A 21,945-nucleotide genomic window follows, 5' to 3' on the forward strand; every position below is an offset into this window, starting at 1 on the left:
GGAAAGGAGTTCATCAAAGCTGTCCCCTGGCTTATTCGACTTATAGGCAGAGTACATCATGTGAAATGCCAAGCTGGATGAAGCACAAGCTGGAAATCAAGACTAGCAGGAAAAATATAAATAACTTCAGATACGCAGATGACACCACTCTTATGGCAGAAAGTGAAGAAGAACTAAAAAGCTCCTTGATGAAAGTGAAAGAGGAGAGTGAAAAAGTTGCCTTAAATCTCAACATTCAGAAAACTAAGATCATGACAGCCGGTTCCATCACTTCATGGCAAATAGATGGGGAAACAATGGAAACAGTGGCAGACTTTATTTTGGGGGCTCCAAAATCACTGCAGATGGTGACTGCAGCCATGAAATTAAAAGATGCTTGCTCCTTGGAAGAAAAGCTATGACCAACCTAGACAGCATGTTAAAATGCAGAGATGTTACTTTGCCAACAACGGTCTGTCTAGTCAAAGCTATGGTTTCTCCAGTAGTCATGTAGGGATGTGAGATTTGGCCTATAAAGAAAGCTGAGCCGCAAAGAATTGATGCTTTTGAACTGTGGGTGCTGGAGAAAACTCTTGAGGGTACCTTGGACTGCAAGGAGATCCAACCAGTCCATCCTAAGGAAAATCAGTCCTGAATATTCATTTGAAGGACTGATGCTGAAACTCCAATATTTTGACCCCCTGATGTGGAGAGCTGACTCATTTTAAAAGACCCTGATGCTGGGAAAGCTTGAAGGCAGGAGTAGAAGGGGACGACAGAGGATGAGATTGTTGGATGGCATCACAGACTCGATGACATGAGTTTGAGCAAGCTGTGGGATTTGGTGATGGAGAGGGAGATCTGGTGTGTTGCAGACCATAGGGTCACAAAGAGTCAGACACGACTGAGCAACTGAACTGAATTGAGCCCAGCACTACTGTCCATCTCCAGAACTTCTCATCTTCCCTAACTGAAACTTTGCACCTATTAAACAATGCCCCACACCTCCCTTCCCCCAGTTCTAGCTTTTGTCTAGTTTTTGTCTCTATGATTTTTCTAGTTTTTGTCTCTATGAATTTGACTTCTTTATGTATCTCATATGAATAGAATAGCAATGTTTATCCTTTTGTGTCTGCTTATTTTACTTAGTTTAATGTTAAGGTTCATAACATCAAGTTTCATCCATGTTATATCAAAATAACTGTCTTCCTTTTTAAGGCTGAATAATATTCCACATATATATATATATATATATATATATATATATATACACACTACATTTTGTTTATCCATTCATCCACTAGTTATTTGGGTTGTTTCTGCCTTTCAGCTCTTGAGAACACTGATGCTATGAATGTGGGTGTGTGTACAAATGTCTGTTTGAGTTCCTGCTTTCACTTCTTTTGGGTATATTCCCAGAAGTAGAATTACCATATCACACAGCCATTCCATGTTTATTTTTCAATTGTAAGATAATTGCTTTATAATGTTGTTAGTCTTCTGTACAATAAAGTGAATGAGTTAGTAATAGTCACTCAGTCGTGCCCAACTCTTTGTGACCCCATGGACTGGGGCCCACCAGGCTCCTCTGTCCGTGGAATTCTCCAGCAAGAATACTAGAGTGGGTTGCCCTTTCCTTCTCCAGGGATCTTCCCGACCCAAAGATCGAACCCACATCTCTTGTGTCTCCTGCATTGCAGGCAGGTTCTTAACATGCTGAGCCATATGGAAGCCATATGGGAATGAGTTATATGTATACATACATTCTGTCCCTCTTAATCCTCCAGCTCCTAGCCTTAGGTCATCGGAGAGTACCATGCTGAGCTCCCTGTGTTATACAGCAAGTTCCCACTAGCTATCAATTTTATACATGGTAGTATATATATATATATATATATATATATATATGTCAATCCTACTCTCCCAATTTGTCCCACCCTCCCCTCCCCTGGCCCCATGTCCCCATTTTGGTTCTCTATGTCAACATTGCTATTCCTGCCCTGCAAATAGGTTCATCTGTACCATTTTTCTAGACTTCATATACATGTATTAATATACAATATTTGTTTTTCTCTGACTTATTTCACTTTGTATCACAGACCCCAGGTCTGTTCTTTATGGTTGTCACTTTAATATAAAAATTCTTTTCCTTTCCCAAGGTCAAGATGATTTCCCTCTATTATCTTTTTAAAACTTTATTGATACAATTTTCATATTTTTCACTTTAACCCACCAGGAACTGGCTTATATGTAAGTGTGAGGCAAGTGCCAGATTTTATTTTGTATCCTATGGGTATATAGTTGACACAAGATAATTTATTGAAAAGATAATCTTTGCCCCCTGCCATCATATATGTCATAAATCAAGTGACCATAAACAGGTGGTAGGTTTCTGGACTCTTGATTTCATTTCGTTAGCCTACATATTGGTACCTATACTAATACATACTGTCTTAACTACATTTTTATAATAGTTATTGAGTTTTGGTATATGTTAGTATACATTCTCTAATTTTATACTTCATCAAATTTTGGTTTTCTTTTTTGCATTTCCATATTTATTTTTAATCTGTTTGTCAATTTCTCCTAAAAATTACCCTTGAGGAATCTGGTTGAAATTTCATTAAATCCTTAGGTAAGCTCGGGAATGAAGAAGGAAATGGCAACCCACTCCAGTAGTCTTGCCTGGAGAATCCCATGGACAGAGAAACCTAGTGGGTTACAGTCCATGGGGTCGCAAAAGTGTTGGACACGACTGAAGCAACTAAACAAGCTCAGGAAAAACGGACAAAGTTACAATAATTAGTCTTCCAATACAGTCCCTGGATTTTAGGCACTTTATCTTTGGTCTTAGTTCTTTGGCCTCCAGCTCTGTGCTAGTTTAAGACATACACTTCAGGAGAGAGCACTATATCTGAGGTTTCTGAAACCTCTGATTCTTCTATGTGACCCCTCCAATCTCTGTCAGTCACTCTGTCTGTCCTCCTAGTAGCAACCCTGTGTGCAGGTTTACTTAGGAATCTCCATTTGGTCTCAAATCTACAACCAACAAATGCCTTCAAGGATGCTCAAGCCCTTAGCTCTTCTCCATAATGAATCCTCTTTTTGGAATCTTACTCTTTTCATCTTTGCAGCTGCTGAAGTTCTCTGATGCCTTCAAGAGCCAGGTGAGTTAATGGCTCTTAATGAATCCATGTTAGAATAAAATATAGTCCAGAAATGAAAAAAAAAAGAGAGAAAATAATTTGGTAACTCTTCTAGGTTTTCTGTTTTATAATTGTTTTGATCTGCCTCAAAATGCTCCATCTTACCCAAAAGTGAATCTCTTTGAGGATTTATGTTTGATTTAGACCATCAGCTGGTAAACTAGCAAGTGGTGATCATCTTAATCCAGTTACTGAACCTAAGACAGTTTAAACTGAGAGTGTCAACCCTTGTTAGGGACAGGATATTTCTTATTTCTGGTTTCTCTCTTCTGGAATGTATCCCTTGGAGGTTCTAATTCAAGTCATAGGGGTTTTCTAGGATTTCTAATTTGGCAGTCTTATATTTGGATTTCTGTTCCTTAGAACTGTTAATTTTTCAAAAGTTCTGCTCAGCTTGTCTCTAATAGAATCTATTGTATGTGTGTCTGTGCTCAGTCACTCAGTAATGTCTGACTCTGCGACCCCACAGACTGTAGCCCACCAGGCCCCTGGAATTTCCCAGGCAAGAACACTGGAGTGGGTTGTCATTTCCGACTCCAGTGTAGGAATCTACAGATAGAATAGAATCTACAGATGCCTCTAAACCTAGGGAAAAAGTAGCCCCAAATACTGAGTTTACCTCTTGGAGTTTCTATCTCCCCCTGGTTGTTGGTCCCATAATTCTTCTTGCCTTGTTAGAACTCCCGTATTTCAAAGGGATTGTTCTTTATATGTTTTTCCTCAGCATTTCTAGTTCTCCCAATAAGGGAAATTAATATTACCTTGTGAAATTTCTGTAACAAAATGCAGAATCATAGAAACATTCATTAATGAGGTATTTTCACAACAAAGACTATATCAATCTTTGGACTTGGCAGAGTAAAGCAATTTGACTTGGTTTGGCAGCGCTTCATTTTGTTTCTGGTGGTGGTGGTTTACTTGTTATGCTTTCAGCTATCGTGCCAAAGATCTGCTCTGTAAGTTCAAGTATTTGGAATGAGTTTTACAGTTGAAAAATGGTAGCAAGAACACATTAAAATATGAGGGCTAACTTCTTTCTTAATTTTTGAGGTCCTATTTAGAGGTTTCATTGACTGGTCTTCTACCAGTTAAAAAAAAAAATGAACATTTTAGCATGGTACATACTTTGCGTCTACAAAGTTGCTCATAAAAATTTATCAAATGTGCTCTCTAGGGATACAAAAGTACTCCCTTTTGCTGTCAGTAATACCTCAGTCCAGATGATACAGTTCTGTTTTATTGCTGAATATGAATGAACTCTATGAATGTACATATACAGAACCATCAAAATCCATAATCTAAACATTTATAATCTCCCATCATTTCTGGGCATCACTATACTCTTGTCCAGTGTTTGCAACCTCACAACCTCTGCATCAAGTTAAGCTCCTATAGCTCATATGCTCAGAAGTAATCAATTTACCATAAAAATCAGCAGATTAAAACAAGACACATTTTTAGCTAAGTTACTTAAGTCAAGAATCCAGGATGAGTTTGCTGGGTCCTCTGTTTAAAAGTCTCTTACCCATTGTAATTCCTCAGTCAGCTGGGATGTAGTCATCTCAAGGTTTAACTGGGGAAATATCCACTTCCAAGTTCATGTGGTGGTGGCAGGATTCTCTTCTTTGCAAGCTCTTGGACTGAGGGCCTCAGTTTCTCACTGATAGTTGGCCAGAGGGAATTCTCAGTTCCTTGCTCTTGGATCTTTCCAAGGAGTCAACTTGCTTCATGAATCCATGCAAACTGAGCAGGCAATAGAGAGAGAGTCTGCTGTTAAGATGAAAGTAACAATCTTATGTAAGCTAGTTATAAAGTGACAGCCTAGCACTTACAGTACTTTCTGTTGGTTAGAATTTAGTTACTATGTTCACCCACACTCAACAAAAGGAGTTACACAAGGATTGGAATGTTGAAAAGCTATGGAGGAAAAATGACCAAAAATTCATATTCACCTGGGACTCATGCTCTGGTCATGTTCTGATCAATCTTCCAGAAGCAGCTATCTGATCATATCAGGAACCTGCCTAATAAACACAACAAAGATCCTCTTGCCCATAGCCACCCACAATCAGACTCCAGTCTCCTTTCCAATTTTTCTCTTTTCTCTTACTGCTCATGAATTCCATGCTCTAACCAGTACTGTGAGTTGAATTCACAAAGTGCTTATTCTGTATATTTGTTGTGTTCCTTCCCTGACTGACATAAAGGATTCTTCTCTTACTATAAAGTAAGGTTTTTAACCTGGAAATAAAAAGGGCGGGTGGCGATGGAAGGCACATTATTTCTCTCTTCATATATGTAGAGAGAGAGCACCAATTATGCCAATGTGTAGAAGACTAAAAGGTCAGGATTTCAGGTATAATGGGGAATTTCTGACAGCCATCAAGGTGGTCCAACAGTGAAATGAACTGTGAGAACTGAGAAATGACAAACAGTGATTTTTCCAATTTTTTGTGTGTTCAAAAGAAGGGGAAAAAATTGTCCATTATGGGGATAAAGAGATATCAGTGTTCAACAGAAGTTAAAATGAAAGGACTTCTGAGGCATCTTCCAACTCTTTCGATTCTGTGAATCTATGACTCTATATAAAGATAGAAAGCAAAACTATTCTCTTTGATATGCAAAAATGAGAAATGATTTACATAAAAAAATTTTAAAATAAATCATACTTGCTATTTAAATGATAGGTATTGCTCATACTCAGAAATTTTTTTTTTTTATATTTTCCCTCTTAAGTGAAGTCGCTCAGTCATATCCAACTCTTTGCAACCCTGTGGACTGTGTCCATGGAATTTTCCAGGCAAGAGTACTGGAGTGGGTTGCCATTTCCTTCTCCAGGGGATCTTCCCAACCCAGGGATCAAACCTGGGTCTCCTGCATTGTAGGCAGACGCTTTACCATCTGAGCCACCAGGGAAGTCTCTTCTAATTCATAGTTTTTGTAATAACCTATGGAATTACCTAACATTACAAATTTTAAAATAAATATCTTTATGATTAATGTGCAGAAATTAAATGTTTTATTTGTGTAAGAAGAAAGACGGTGCCATTTAAATGCCCCTTTTCTATTAATTATGTTCCTAAGATTTTCCATGAAAACAATTCAGTCTACATTTTCACAGAATATTTGGTTACTGTTCATTTTAGGTTTATTGATGACACTGAACTTCAGAAAAATATTGACCTTGTTTGAGAACATTTACAGATGCAACAGCTGCCCAAAGTCTTATTGCTCTCTCTCTGAGTAAGTTGGAGGAAGTGGTATTATGAATGATGCTATGAATCATCACATGGGAAGAGAGATGTCTAAAAGCACAACCTTCAACTTCAACAGTGAGACAGAGAGGAAGGGAGACAGCGATTCAAGGGAACTGGTGATGTCCAGTCCTTAATGGAGCACCTGGTTAACAGTCCCTTTGGATGGTATCTAGTAGAAAAGAGATAATCTTTAAACAAAAACTGAAATGATTATTTATTTATTTTTTAAAATTAATTTATTTATTTCAATTTGAGACTAATTACTTTACAATATTGTAGTGGGTTTTGCCATACATTGACATGAATCAGCCATGGGTGTACATGTGTCCCCCATCCTGAACCCTCCTCCTTCCTCCTTCCCCATCCCATTCCTCAGGGTCCTCCCAGTACACTGGCCCTGAGAGCCCTGTCTCATGCATCAAACCTGGACTGGTGATCTATTTCACATATAGTAATACACATGTTTCAATGCTACTCTCTCAAATCATCCCAACCTCACTTTCTCCCACAGAGTCCAAAAGTCTGTTCCTTACACCTGTGACTCTTTTGCTGTCTTGCATATAGGGTCATTGTTACCATCTTTCTAAATTCCATATATTACTATATTGGTGTTTTTTCTTACTGATTTACTTCACTCTGTATAATATGCTCCAGTTTCATCCACCTCATTAGAATTGATTCAAATGCATTCCTTTTTATAGCTGAGTAATATTCCACTGGGTATATGTACCACACCTTTCTTATCCATTCGTCCATCAATGGACATCTAGGTTGCTTCCATGTCCTAGCTATTGTAAACAGTGCTGCAATGAACATTGGGGTACACATGTCTCTTTTAATTCTGGTTTCCTCAGTGTGTATGCCCAACAGTGGTATTGCTGGGTCATATGGCAGTTCTATTTTCAGTTTTTTAAGGAATCTCCATACTGTTCTCTATAGTGGCTGTACTAGTTTGCATTCCCACCAATAGTATAAGAGGGTTCTCTTTTCTCCGCACCCTCTCCAGCATTTATTGTTTGTAGACTTTTTGATAGCAGCCATTCTGACCAGTGTGAGATGGTACCTCACTGTGGTTTTTATTTGCATTTCTCTGATAATGAATGATGTTGAGCATCTTTTCATGTGTTTGTTAGCCATCTGTATGTCTTCTTTGGAGAAATGTCTGTTTAGTTCTTTGGCCCATTTTTTGATTGGGTCGTTTATTTGTCTGGAATTGAGCTGCATGAGCTGCTTGTATATTTTTGAGATTAATTCTTTGTCAGTTACTTCGTTTGCCATTATTTTCTCCCATTCCGAAGGCTGTATTTTCACCTTGCTTATTGCTTCCTTCATTGTGCAAAAGCTTTTAAGTTTAATTAGGTCCCATTTGTTTATTTTTGCTTTCATTTCCATTACTCTGGGAGGTGGGTTATAGAGGATACTGCTGTGATTTATGTCAGAGAGTGTTTTGCCTATGTTTCCTCTAGGAGTTTTAAAGTTTCTGGTCTTACATTTTGATCTTTAATCCATTTTGAGTTTATTTTTGTGTATGGTGTTAGAAAGTGTTCTAGTTTCATTCTTCTACAAGTGGTTGACCAGCTTTCCCAACACCACTTGTTAAAGAGATTGTCTTTTCTCCCTTGTATATTCTTGTCTCCTTTGTAAAAGATAAGATGTCCATATGTGCATGGACTTATCTCTGGGCTCTCTACTTTGCTCCATTGATCTATATTTCTGTCTTTGTGCCAATACCATACTGTCTTAATGACTGTAGCTTTGTAGTATAGTCTGATGTCAGGTAGGTTGATTCTTCCAGTTCCATTCTTCTTTCTCAAGATTGCTTTGGCTATTGGAGATTGTTTGTATTTCCATACAAATTGTGGAATTATTTGTTCTAGTTCTCTGAAAAATACCATTGGTAGCTTGATAGGGATTGCATTGAATCTATAGATTGCTTTGGGTAGTATACTCATTTTCACTACATTGCTTCTTCTGATCCATGAACATGGTATATTTCTGTGTCTATTTGTGTCATCATTGATTTCTTCCATCAGTGTTTTATAGTTTTCTATATATAGGTCTTTTGTGTCTTTAGGTACACTTATTCCTAAGTATTTTATTCTTTTTATTGGTGAATGGAATTGTTTCCTTAATTTCTCTTTCTGTTTTCTCATTGTTAGTGTATAGGAATGCAAGGGATTTCTGTGTGTTAATTTTATATCCTGCAACTTTACTGTATTCATTGGTTAGCTCTAGTAATTTTCTGGTGGAGTCTTTAGGGTTTTCTATGTAGAGGATCATGTCATCTGCAAACAGTGAGAGTTTTACTTCTTTTCCCATCTGAATTCCTTTTATTTTTCTTCTCTGATTGCTGTGGCTAAAACTTCCAAAACTATGTTGAATAGTAGTGGTGAAAGTGGGCACCCTTGTCTTGTTCCTGACTTTGGGGGAAATGCTTTCAATTTTTCACCATTGAGGATAATGTTTGCTGTGGGTTTATCATATATGGCTTTTATTATGTTGAGGTATGTTCCTTCTATTCCTGCTTTCTGGAGGGTTTTTATCATAAATGGATGTTGAATTTTGTCAAAGGCTTTCTATGCATCTATTGAGATAATCATATGGTTTTTATCTTTCAGTTTGTTAATGCGGTGTATCACACAGATTGATTTGTGAATATTGAAGAATCCTTGCATCCCTGGGATAAAGCCCATTAGATCATGATGTACAGTCCTTTTAATATGTTGTTGGGTTCTATTTGCTAGAATTTTGTTAAGGATTTTTGCATCTGTGTTCATCAGTGATATTGGCCTGTAGTTTTCTTTTTGTGTGTGGCATATCTGTTTGGTTTTGGTATTAGGGTGATGGTAGTGATCTGGTCCCATCACTTCATGGGAAATAGATGGGGAAACAGTGGAAACAGTAGCTGACTTTATTTTGGGGGGGCTCCAAAATCACTGCAGATGGTGATTGCAGCCATGATATTAAAAGACACTTACTCCTTGGAAGGAAAGTTATGACCAACCTAGATAGCATATTCAAAAGCAGAGACATTACTTTGCCAACAAAGGTCCATCTAGTCAAGGCTATGGTTTTTCCAGTAGTCATGTATGGATGTGAGAGTTGGACTGTGAAGAAAGCTGAGCACCGAATAATTGACGCTTTTGAACTGTGGTGTTGGAGAAGACTCTGAGAGTCCCTTGGACTGCAAGGAGATCCAACCAGTCCATTCTAAAGGAGATCAGTCCTGGGTGTTCTTTGGAAGGACTGATGCTAAAGCTGAAACTCCAATACTTTGGCCAGCTCATGCAACGAGTTGACTCACTGGAAAAGACTCCTGCTGGGAGGCATTGGGGGCAGGAGGAGAAAGGGATGACAGAGGATGAGATGGCTGGATGGCTTCACTGACTTGATGGACGTGAGTCTAAGTGAACTCCGGGAGTTGGTGATGGACAGGGAGGCCTGGCGTGCTGCAATTCATGGGGTCGCAAAGAGTCAGACATGAGTGAGCGATTGAATTGAACTGAACTGATTCTCATAGAATGAGTTTGGCAGTTTACCTTCCTCTGTAATTTTCTGGAAGAGATTGAGTAGGATAAGTGTTAGCCTTTCTCTAAATTTTTGGTAGAATTCACTTATGAAGCCATCTGGTCATTTTGTTTGTTGGAAGATTTTTTATTACAGTTTCCATTTCTGTGCTTGTGATGGGTCTGTTAAGATTTTCTATTTCTTCCTGTTCAGTTTTGGAAGGTTATATTTTTCTAAGAATTCATCCATTTCTTCCAAGTTGTCCATTTAATTGGCATATAGTTTCTGATAGTAGCCTCTTATGATCCTTTGTATTTTTGTGTTGTCTGTTGTGATCTCTCCATTTTCATTTCTAATTTTGTTGATTTGATTTTTCTCCCTTTTTCCTTGATGAGTTTGGCTAATGGTTTGTCTAACTTATTTATCTTCTCAAAGAATCAGCTTTTAGCTTTGTTGACTTTTGCTATAGTCTCCTTTGTTTCATTTCCACTTATTTCTGCCCAAATTTTTATGATTTCTTTCCTTCTACTAACCATGGGGTTCATCATTTCTTCTTTTTCTAGTTGCTTTAGGTGTAAAGTTAGGCTATTTATTTGATTTTCTCTTGTTTCTTGAGGTAAAGCATGCATTGCTATGAACCTTCCCCTTAGAATTGCTTTTACTGAATCCCATAGGTTTTGGGTTGTCATGTTTTCATTTTCATTCATTTCTATATATATTTTTATTTCTTTTTTTATTTCTTTTGTGATTTGTTGGTTATTCAGAAGTGTGCTCTTTAGCCTCCACATGCTTGTATTTTTAATAGTTTTTTTTTTTTTTCCCTCTGTAGTTGACATCTAATCTTACTGCACTGTGATCAGAAAAGATGCTTGAAATGTTTTCAATTTTTTTTGAATTTACCAAGGCTAGATTGTTCCTGAAGAATGTTCCGTGTGCACTTGAGAAAAAGGTTAAATTCATTGTTTGGGGGTGAAATGTCCTATGGATATCAATTAAGTCCAACTGGTCCATTGCATCATTTAAAGTTTGTGTTTCCTTGCTAATTTTCTGTTTAGTTGATCTATCCATAGGTGTGAGTGGGATATTAAAGTCTCCCACTATTATTGTGTTACTGTTAATTTCCCCTTTCATACTTGTTAGCATTTGCCTTACATATTGTGGTGCTTCTATGTTGGGTGCCTATATATTTATAATTGTTATATCTTCTTGGATTGATCCTTTGATCATTATGTAGTGTCCTTCTTTGTCTCTTTTCACAGCTTTTATTTCAAAGTCTATTTTATCTGATATGAGTATTGCTACTCCTGCTTTCTTTTGGTCTCCATTTGCATGAAATATCTTTTTTCAGCCCTTCACTTTCAGTCTGTATGTGTCCCTTGGTTTGAGGTGGGTCTCTTGCAGGCAGCATATATAGGGGTCTTGTTTTTGTATCCATTCAGCCAGTCTTTGTCTTTTGATTGGGGCATTCGACCCATTTACATTTAAGGTAATTATTGAAAAGTATGATCCCTTTGCCATTTACTTTGTTGTTTTGGGTTTGACTTTATAAACCTTTTCTGTGTTTACTGTCTAAGGAAAATCCTTTAGCATTCATTGAAGAGCTGGCTTGGTGGTGCTGAATTCTCTCAAGTTTTGCTTCTCTGTAAAACTTTTGATTTCTCCTTCATATTTGAATGAGATCCTTGCTGGGTATAGTAATCTGGGTTATAGATTTTTCTCTTTCATCACTTTAAGTATGCCCTGCCATTCCCTTCTGGCCTGAAGAGTTTCTATTGAAAGATCAGCCCTTATCCTTATGGGAATCCCCTTGTGTGTTATTTGTTGCTTTTCCCTTGCTGCTTTTAATATTTGCTCTTTGTGTTTGATCTTTGTTAATTTGATTAATATGTGTCTTGGGGTGTTTCGCCTTGTGTTTATCCTGTTTGGGACTCTCTGGGTTTCTTGAACTTGGGTGGCTATTTCCTTCCCCATTTTAGGAAAGTTTTCAACTATTATGTCCTAAGTATTTTCTCATGGCCGTTCTGTTTGTCTTCTTCTTCTGGGACTCCTATGATTCGAATGTTGGGACATTTGACATTGTCCCAGAGGTCTCTGAGGTTAATTCTTTTTTCTTTCTACCTCTCTGCTTCATTTATTTCCACCATTCTATCTTCCACCTCACTTTTCCTATCTTTTGCCTCAATTTATTTTACTGTTGGTTCCCTCCAGAGTGCTTTGGATCTCAGTTGTTGCATTAATCATTATTGATGGACTCTTTTTTATTTCGTCTAGGTCCTTGTTAAACATTTCTTGCATCTTCTCAATCCTTGTCTCCAGGCTATTTATCTATAACTCCATTTTGTTTTCAAGATTTGAGATCATCTTTACTATCATATTCTGAATTCTTTTTCAGGTAGACTCCCTATCTCCTCCTTTGTTTGGTTTCGTATGCATTTATCCTGTTCCTTTAACTGCTGAATATTTCTCTGCCTTTTCATTATGTTTAGATTGCTGTGTTTGGGGTGGCCTTTCTGTATGCTGGAAGTTTGTGGTTTCTCTTTATTGTGAATGTTGCTTCCTGTGGGTGGGGTTGGACTAGGGGCTTGTAAAGGTTTCCTGGTTAGGGAAGCTTGCATCATTGTTCTGGTGGGTGAAGCTGGATCTCTTCTCTCTGGAGTGTCCAGTAGTGAGTTTTGAGGTGTCTATGGGTTTGGTGTGACTTTGGGCAGCCTGTATATTAATGCTCAGGGCTATGTTCCTGCATTGCTGGAGAATTAGTGTGGTATGTCTTGGTCTGGAACTTGTTGGCTTTTGGGTGGTGCTTGGTTTCAGTGTAGGTATGGAGGCTTTTGGATGAGTTCTTGTCAATTAATATTCCCTGGAGTCAGGAGTTTTCTGGTGTTCTCAAGTTTTGGATCTAAGCCTCCTGCCTCTCGCTTTCAGTCTTATTCTTACAGTAGCCTCAAGACTTCTCCATCCATACAGCACAGATGATAAAACATCTAGGTTAATGGTGAAAAAATTCTCCACAGTAAGGGACACCCAGAGAGGTTCCAAGAGTGACAAGGAGAAGAGACGAGGGAGGAGGGAGATAGAGGTGACAGGGAGGAGAAGAGGGAGAATCCAAAGGGAAGAGAGCAATCTAGCCAGTAATCAGTTCCTTGAGTGTTCTCCACAGCCCAGAATACCCAGAGAGATTCACAGAGTTAAGTAGAGAAGAGAAGGGGGAGGGAGGAAATAGAGGTGACCTGGAGGAGAAAAGGGAGAGTCAAAGGGGAGAGAGCAATCAAGCCGGTAATCACAGTCCTAAGTAAAAATGGATACTGAAGATTAGATTCTTATAGGTAAAAAATTGATAACAAATATCAAAAAGCAAAGACTAAAAATCTAGAGATGTTAGACACTCAAAAATATAATATTAAAAATATAAAACAAAATAAATCACAAAAATTATAAAAACTATATCAAATTTGCTTTTAAAATAGGGTATTTTTTTTGCAAGGTAATAGTAGGTTATACAGAGAAGGCAATGGCAACCCACTCCAGTGTTCTTGCCTGGAGAATCTCTGGGATGGCAGGGCCTGGTGGGCTGCCGTCTGTGGGGTCGCACAGAGTCGGACACGACTGAAACGACTTAGCAGCAGCAGCAGGTTATAAGTTGGAAAGGGAAATGGCAAGCCATTCCAGTACTCTTGCCTGGAACATCCCATGGACGGGAGAGCGTGGTGGGTGCAGTCCATGGGGTCGCGAAGAGCCGGACACGACTGAGCGACTTCATTTTCACTTTTCACTTTCATGCATTGGAAAAGGAAATGGCAACCAACTCCAGTGTTCTTGCCTGGAGAATCCCAGGGATGGTGGAGCCTAGTGGGCTGCCGTCCATGGGGTCGCACAGAGTCAGACACGACTGAAGCAACTTAGCAGCAGCGGCAGCATGCGTTGGAGAAGGAAATGGCAACCCACTCCAGTATTCTTGCCTGGAGAATCCCGGGGGTGGAGGATCCTGGTGGGCTGCTGTCTATGCGGTTGTACAGAGTTGGACACTACTGAAGCGACTTAGCAGCAGCAGCTGCAGTAGGTTATAAAAATGAAAATGAAAGGAGTAATAAAGAACTTAAAAATTAAAAAAAATTAAAAATGATAATAGTAAAAATATATCTAGGAATTTCTCTGGTGCTGTTGAGGGCAGTGTGGGGCCAGTTTAGTTTTAGATAGTTCCTTGTTCCAGTTTATACTTCTTCTCAAGGTCTATAGGCCCCTTCCAATGCATAGTCAATGCTAACTATAGGGTTTTAACCTGTTGTACCTGTCACTTCCAGATTGTTTCCCTGTTTGTTTGTTTGTTTTTGGCTCCTGTGTTTGTAAGTCTCTTCAGTGTCTAATTTCCACCATGACACAGGGGGCGAAGGTGGTCACTTATTTAAGCTCATTTGCTTAATTGTGCTGTGGGGAGGGAGGAACACTGCAAATAAATATCACTGGCATGTGTGGGAAATGCTAGCAGTCTATGGACCACACTGGGTTTGCCCCAGCTCATGGCACATGTGCTTTCCCGGTCTACACTGCTCAGGCTCCAGGTTGCTCTGCAGAAGAACTGTTCAAAGTGGGCCCTAGGTTTCATGCACTTCCCAGGTCTAAGCTGCTTAGGTTCAGGTTCAGTTTCTGGGGTACTCCACAAAGGCACAGACTAGGTTGGGCGTGTGTTTGTGCCCTTCCCAGGTCCTAGGAGCTCAGGCAACCAGGTGCTTGGTGAGCGCACTGTCCTAGGTGGGCTTTGCGTCTTAATCACCTCCCTGGATGTCCTCAGGCCTGCCTCTCTGCCTCCGGTGGGGGGATGGGCTGGTCCACAGACAGCTAACTCTCCTTTGGTATTCGCTCAATTCTTTGTTCTGTGAGTGTTCCAGGCTGCCCTTTAGGTTAGAGCTTTTCATAGGAAAGTTCTCTCTCTCTCTCTCTCTTTTTTTCCTTCTCTCTCTGGCTATCCCACAGTTTGGGTTGCTATCTCACGTTAGCTCCCTGATTGTCCTCAGGGCATTCAGGCCTGGTCCTTACCCTAAGAATGCAACCTGCGAATCCCTGTTCAGCCCCCACTCACTGGTAGCTGATGTGAGTTCTGTACTACATCTCCACAGTTTATGCACATACTCTGTGGGCTTTTTTTTTTTTTCTCTCCCAGTTATATTGCCCTCTGAGATTCCAAAACTTCTCACAGACCCGCTGGTGAGAGGGTTTCCTGGTGTTTGAAAACTTTTCCTCCTTTACACCTCCCTCCCCCGGATGGGTCTCCATCCCTAACTCTTTTATCTCTCTTTGTGTCTTTTATATTTTGCCCTACCTCCTTTTGAAGAGAATGGGCTGCCCTTCTGGGTGCCTGGTGTCCTCCGCCAGCATTCAGAAGTTGTTCTGTAGAAGTTGCTCAGCATTCAAATGATTTTTTGATGAATTTGTGGGGGAGATAGTGGTCTCCTTGTCCTATTCCTCTGCCATCTTCCCAAAGATCTGAAATGTTTTATTTAAAGAGAAAATTCGTTATTTACTTGTATTTTGCTTTCTCTGCAAGGTGATGTGTGAAGACAGGGACCTGCCTGATTTTTATGGCATGATCTAGTAACAACCATCACAGACAAACACTGAAATAAATGTTTGCTTAATGAATCAGTCATTAAGTGAACGGATACAAGGATACATGAGACTCAAACGGGGTCCCAACATACTGATGGCCTTAGAACTTCAGATTCTGCTGAGTTGTTTGTTGTCCTGCATGCACAAATTGTGTGTCACAAAAACCAGGATTCTTATGTAAGACAACACTAATGTACACTAAATCCCTGATGATGAAAATAGACATGGCTGTGCAGTTTCTGTCACATAGATGATGTCATTTAAGGCAAATAAGCCAGACAATAGACAATGAATTGGACTACTGCATAAATTTGGTATTATGGCCATATGATGGGACATACTCTTGTATAGGTAAGGGTGAAATTTCCTTTAAGATAAGTGGGAAGAAGTTAATTCTGGCACCTATGGCAGTGGATTTTAGATTAGGGAAAGAAAGTTTCTTCTGGTCTTCCCAGGGCCTCAAGTAGATCTGACTCTGAGATGCAGGAAGGGAAAAACTGCCTTAGCTTCCAGAAGTGGGGTGAGGAGTAAGAGAGAAAGGCCATAAGGAGTATTTTCAATAACCTGCACAGTTGTTCAAAATACTCTTCTTTTTTTTTTTTTTTTTTAACATAGACCTACTTGTCAAAGCTTGCTAAAAATGTCATCACAGTTTGCAGTGTGAAGCCCATAGGCTGGCCATGGAGCATCGGTGAGGTCAGTGCCAAGTTTCAGAAAGAGAGAAGGGGGCCAAATGCAGCATATAGTGCAAGTGGGGCAGGACACACGCAGCCAGCCCCTCCACCCAGACACACACAGAACAGCATTTGTTGGAGGAGTTTGTGAGACATTCTCTCTACCCTCAGAGCTCCAGGACTAATGGATCTTTCCTCCACCTTAAATCACTGGTGAATATCTCTTGGAACTAAAGAAAGACACAGTGTGGTGGAGCAGCTAGGTGGAGACAAAATGGCAGAGTAGAAAGATGAGGTCACCTTTTATAGAAATACCAAAATCACAACTAACTCTGGATTAACTGCCAACAAAATAAATAAATAAATAAATCCTACATCCAAAGACAAAGAAGAATCCATAGAAGTACAAATGGGCATAATCCTGATAAAATCAAATCCTATACCTGCCAGGGATAACCTGGCATCTTTTAAGAAGATAAAAACTGATACACCTGTAGCCAGACTCATCAAGAAAAAGAGGGAGAGAGCTCAAATCAATAATATTAGAAATGAAAAAATTACAGTGGACAATGCAGAAATACAAAGGATTATAAGAGACTATTACAAGTAACTTTATGGCAATAAAATGAGCAACTTAGAAGAAATGCCCAAATTCTTAGAAAGGTACAAACTTCCAGTACTGTACCAGGAAGAAACAGAAAGTATGAACAGACTAATCACAAGTACTGAAACTGAAACTGTGATTAAAAACTCCCAAACAAAAATCCAGGACTAAATGTCTTCACAAGTGAATTCTGTCAATCACTTACTCTTCTGAAACTCTTCCTAAAAAATTACAGAGGAAGAATGGGTGGAAGACCTAAACAGACATTTCTCCACAGAAGACATACAGATGGCCAGGAGGCACATGAAAAGATGCTCAAAGCCCAGAGATAAACCCATGTACCTATGGTCAACTAATCTATGACAAAACAGGTCAGAATATATAATGAAGGAAAGAGCGTCCCTTCAATAAATGGTGCTGGGACAATAGGATAGCTAAATGAAAAAAAAATAAAATTAGAACATTTTTTAACACCATACACAAAAATAAACTCAAAATGGATTAAAGACATGTTGTAAGACTTGATGCTATAAAATGTGAAAACAAAACAGTCTTTGACATAAATTACAGGAATATCTTTTTTCATCTGTCTTCTAGAGTAATGGAAATAAAATTAAACATGGGACCTAATAAAACTTATGCACTTTTATGCACAGCAAAGGAAACTATAAACAAAATGAAAAGACAACCCAAAGAAAGGGAGAAAATATTTGCAAACAATGCAACCTACATGGGATTAATCCCCCAGATTTACAAACAGCTCATACAGCTCAGTATAAATAATAATAATAATAATAAATGGGCAGAAGACCTAAATAGACATTTCTCCAAAGAAGACACACAGACAGCCAAAAGGCACATGAAAAGATGCACAACATCACTAATTAGTAGAGCAAGGCAAATAAAAATTACAATAAGGTATCACCTCACACCAGTCAGAATGGCCATCATCAAAGAGTGTATCTACATGGGAGTTCCCTGGTGGCTTGCTAGTTAGGATTTCAGACTCACAGCTGTGGCTTGGGTTTGATCCCTGGTTGGAGAACTGAGACCAACCCCTACAAGCCATGTGGCATGGTCAAAAAAGAGTCTACAAACAATAAATGCTGGGGGGAGTGTGGAGAAAAGGGAACCCTCCTACACTGTTGATGGGAGTATCAACTGGTAAAACCATTATGGAGAACAGTATGGCGATTCCTTTAAAAAATAAAAACAGCTACTCTATGATCCAGCAATCCCACTACAGGACATATATAGAGAAAACCATGGTTTAAAATCATAGACCCACCTGAATGTTCAGTGTAGTGCTGTTTAAAATAGCCAAGACATGGATACAACCACATTTCCACTGACAGATGAATGGATAAAGATGTGGTACATATATACAAAGGAATTTTATTCAGCCTTTAAAAGAAATGAAGTAATGCCATTTGCAGCAACATTGATGGACCTTGAGATTATCATAAGTCAAGTCAGACAAAGACAAATATCATATGGTATTGTTTCTATGCAGAATCTGAAAAATGACTCAAACGAACCTATTTACAAACCAGAAAGAGATTCACAGACTTAGAGAACAAACTTGTGGTTTCAAGGGGGAAAGGTTGAGGAGGACAGATTGGGGGTTAGGGATTGACATATTCACACTACTATATTTAAAATAGATAATCAACAAGCACCTACACTGTATAGCCACTTGAAATACTGTTCAATATTCTATAATAACCTGAATGGGAAAGGAATTTGACTAAGGATATATGAATATGTAACTGAATCATTTTGCTGTACACCTGAAACTAAGACAGCATTTTTAATCAATTCAACTTCAATATAAAATAAACATTTTTTAATGTAATAACAGAAAAAAAATTGCAATGTGAACTCTGCCTTATATTTGGGAAGAAGTGAACGCATTCTTGAGTGTCCCAGTCATAGTGGCAAGACAGTTATCAGAGAAGTGGTACTACAGCAGCAGGGTGGCGGGGAGGCGGGGCGCAGTCAACAGAAACAGCCCAGTTTCCTGTACACTGTGGAAGGCCAGAGGAAAAAGTCCCTGAGAAATGCTTGAGAAGATTCTGAAGACATTTATAAAGTGGTCATTTGGTAACAAGGTACTTCATCTGTAAAATGGGGCAATAATACTTGTCTCTGCTTTCCTCTGGGAAAATTATGAAATGTAAAATAATTCATGACTGTGATGTGTTTGAACACCTTGGAAGAAATATGATATATAAGCATATGATATCATGATTACCTCCATAATAAAAAGAAAATATTAAAATAAAAATAATATGTGCATTTTCAACACCTGCAGTTATATATGAAATATGTAACTATTTTTATTGTTTTCTATCTAATTCATTGCACCTGCATTAAAAAATGCACCCCAATGGTCCAATTTTTAAAAATATATAAAATTTAGACAGGTACTTATTCTTTTATTCACCCCATTGTGCCTAGGTCTCACAGAACATATTTTAAATAATATATTACCACAAAGAGACCACTTCAATACAAATCTCCGAAGTGTGGGTTAGTTAGAAAAAATTACTTTTAAAGGAAAACATCTGGCACCTCATAAATATATATCACCTTTCGTCAAGAGTTTCTCAAACTCTCTTCATATATATTACACTTATAAGCATTATTAATTCAGCATATTGTACATTGGTTTGAAAGTAGTCCCAAAGCAGAATTACATATGTAAAATATGTGCTGTAATATCTAGGCCCATGCAGCTTATAAAGAACATTAACCATGATGCTAAATCCTTTTGATTTAATGTGTTCTGTTAGCTAACAAGGGTGATTTTTAAAGCGCAGATACAAGAAAATACTCCAGTTAAGCTTAAAGACAGCTATTTATTCTGACTAATTTTTTTTCTCTTTTGTGACATTTAGCAAATTATTCTAGGCTTACATTTGGCTTGTGTCAAAAATATGTCTGAAATACTTTACTCTGGTTTATCTCTTCATCTAAAAATATTTTTCAGAGGTGACTTGCCTTTACAAAGGCTGAATCTGAAACACCTAACTGGTATTTCTCCTTTTTTCAGAGGATACTGTAAAAAAGAATATTCGTTAATGCCCTTCGGCAATTTTTCCTGTCATTAATGATCTTACTGTGAAGTTATTTGTTGTACTTCAGTTTTTGTGGTTTTTTTTTCTGTACAAGTAAATGCCAATTCCTCTTGCTGTGTCTTTAATGATGCTGGAGAAAATACAATCAGGTTTATTGTTATATTTTCATAATGGTGCATATATTTAGTTCATAAATCTTACTACTGGCAAAATAACACTCCTTTAGCTGTTTCTGACAAATTAGAGGCATTTTTCTTTTTGTATTTTCATATTTCTCTAAACCCCTTCAAGAAATAAATGCCATAAAATGGGCAGAGTTAAAGCTAAAAGTTGTGAAGTTTTGTGGCCTGAAAGACTAAATGGGCTGTTTACCTTACTCATATCCCTGGTGCCTCATCTAAAACTATTGACTTTCAGGGACTATGTTAGGTAATGGAGATATAATGACAAAACAGAATTTCTACCCATACAGAGCTTTGAACATAAAAGAGAGCAAAGAATAAGTAAACAAATAATTAAATACCTTAAAATTGTTTAAGTGCTCCAAGGGAAAAATATAAATGGATCTGCCTCAGAATGAAAAGAAAGGACCTTCTTTGGATGGTCAGAGGTACCCTCTCTTAATACCTGATGTTAAGGGTATCATGCTGATATCTTGATTAAATAATGAATGAGACATACATTTAACTTCCTTCTCAAAATCATATTAAAAGGACTATCTGAATATACAATATATACAGAGAAAATCCTGTATCCAGCATTAGAAAACATGGAAGAATAACTGTCTCACACCAGGAACTTCAGGGAAATTCTCTACATGAGGAGAATCTGCATAGACAACGTCTTGTCTGCACGCAAATGAATACCTTGCTTGGGAAATAAGTGAAGAGATCCCCAAAGAACTCACTAGCAGCAACTTGCAGAAAAACCAGGTATCAGGACAGTAAGATAGTAATTTGTGTGATTCCATCAGAATTTCAGTTAAGTGCCCAATTTCTGTCTGCCTTACACATCTGATCCCGTGGCACTCGCTCATGGTGTATCCTGGGAAATGCCCCTGCTAAATAATAGCTGCCTTGGTAAACACAGAAAGGTGGTCTTTGAGTGGAGAGAGGCTCCCACTGCAAAGCCCATCACATTGGTCTCTCTCTAGATAACTCTGGAAATGGTGGTCTAAACTGACAAAGTAAAACTATGATACATGGGAACTTTATTCTTATCCCTTCATTTCAGCTTGAAAGACTCAGTCCCACAACCTCCGACAGGTCCCAATTCACACCAGAGCAGAATGATCCAAGAGAATTCTCTATAAGGAGAAACTAGTATTTAAAAACTCACTGGCTATAGGAAATTACGTGAAAGTTTAAAACAGTGTAACTCAGAAGAGCAGTCAGAAGAGTTAGGTTTTCTGACAAAATCCTAAACATTTTGAAAGTATGTTTAATCAGTGTCCCTTTATAGAAGTCAAGGCAACAGTGCAGACAACCACAGGGAAAATATGAATCAGAAGCAAATACACAGAGAACAATACAATCACTGAATTAGAAACCTCAGTGAAGTAGATATTAGCAGATTGAAAAGGCATAAACTATTATAATTACCCTCCAATTAAAATAAATAAATAAATTTAAGAAAAAAAAAGGCAGAAACTAATAAAACAAATTTTCACTGTGAGCCAGTCTTCTTAGCACAGTGGAAACAGAAATGAAGAGGATGAAGCCCTTCTCTTCATGGACTGTATGTTCCACTGGAGAAAGAGAGACCGACACAAGGAGCAATTAAACATCTGCTTTACCAGAAGATGACACATGTAATCAAAAATCTATTAAAAAAAAAAAAAGAGGGAGTAGAGAGCAAGGATGACAGTGAGGTTGCGGTTTACAATGCAGGAGGTCAAAGAAGTCCTCACTGAGAAAGTGACACTGGAAAGACTTGATGTTGTAGAAGAGACTGTGTGACTTCTGTAAGCCAAGCTGTGAAAGACATGGTAGCTTCTGTCTTGATTTCTTAGTTCACTCTCTAGGGAGGGCCAGCTGT

The 21,945-nt window shown here is 38.4% G+C and overlaps 1 protein-coding gene and 1 non-coding gene across 2 annotated transcripts in view; one reads left to right on the forward strand and one right to left on the reverse strand.

Annotated features, from left to right (window-relative positions):
- EPHA7 (EPH receptor A7) overlaps positions 1-21,945 on the forward strand; it is a 525,357-nt gene that overhangs the window by 173,141 nt on the left and 330,271 nt on the right. The window lies entirely within an intron of this gene.
- On the reverse strand, positions 6,030-6,101 carry TRNAC-ACA (transfer RNA cysteine (anticodon ACA)). The gene has a single exon. It is a non-coding gene; the product is annotated as a tRNA-Cys (tRNA).

Source organism: Bubalus kerabau, chromosome 9, assembly GCF_029407905.1.
Source record: "Bubalus kerabau isolate K-KA32 ecotype Philippines breed swamp buffalo chromosome 9, PCC_UOA_SB_1v2, whole genome shotgun sequence".
NCBI lineage: Eukaryota > Metazoa > Chordata > Mammalia > Artiodactyla > Bovidae > Bubalus > Bubalus kerabau.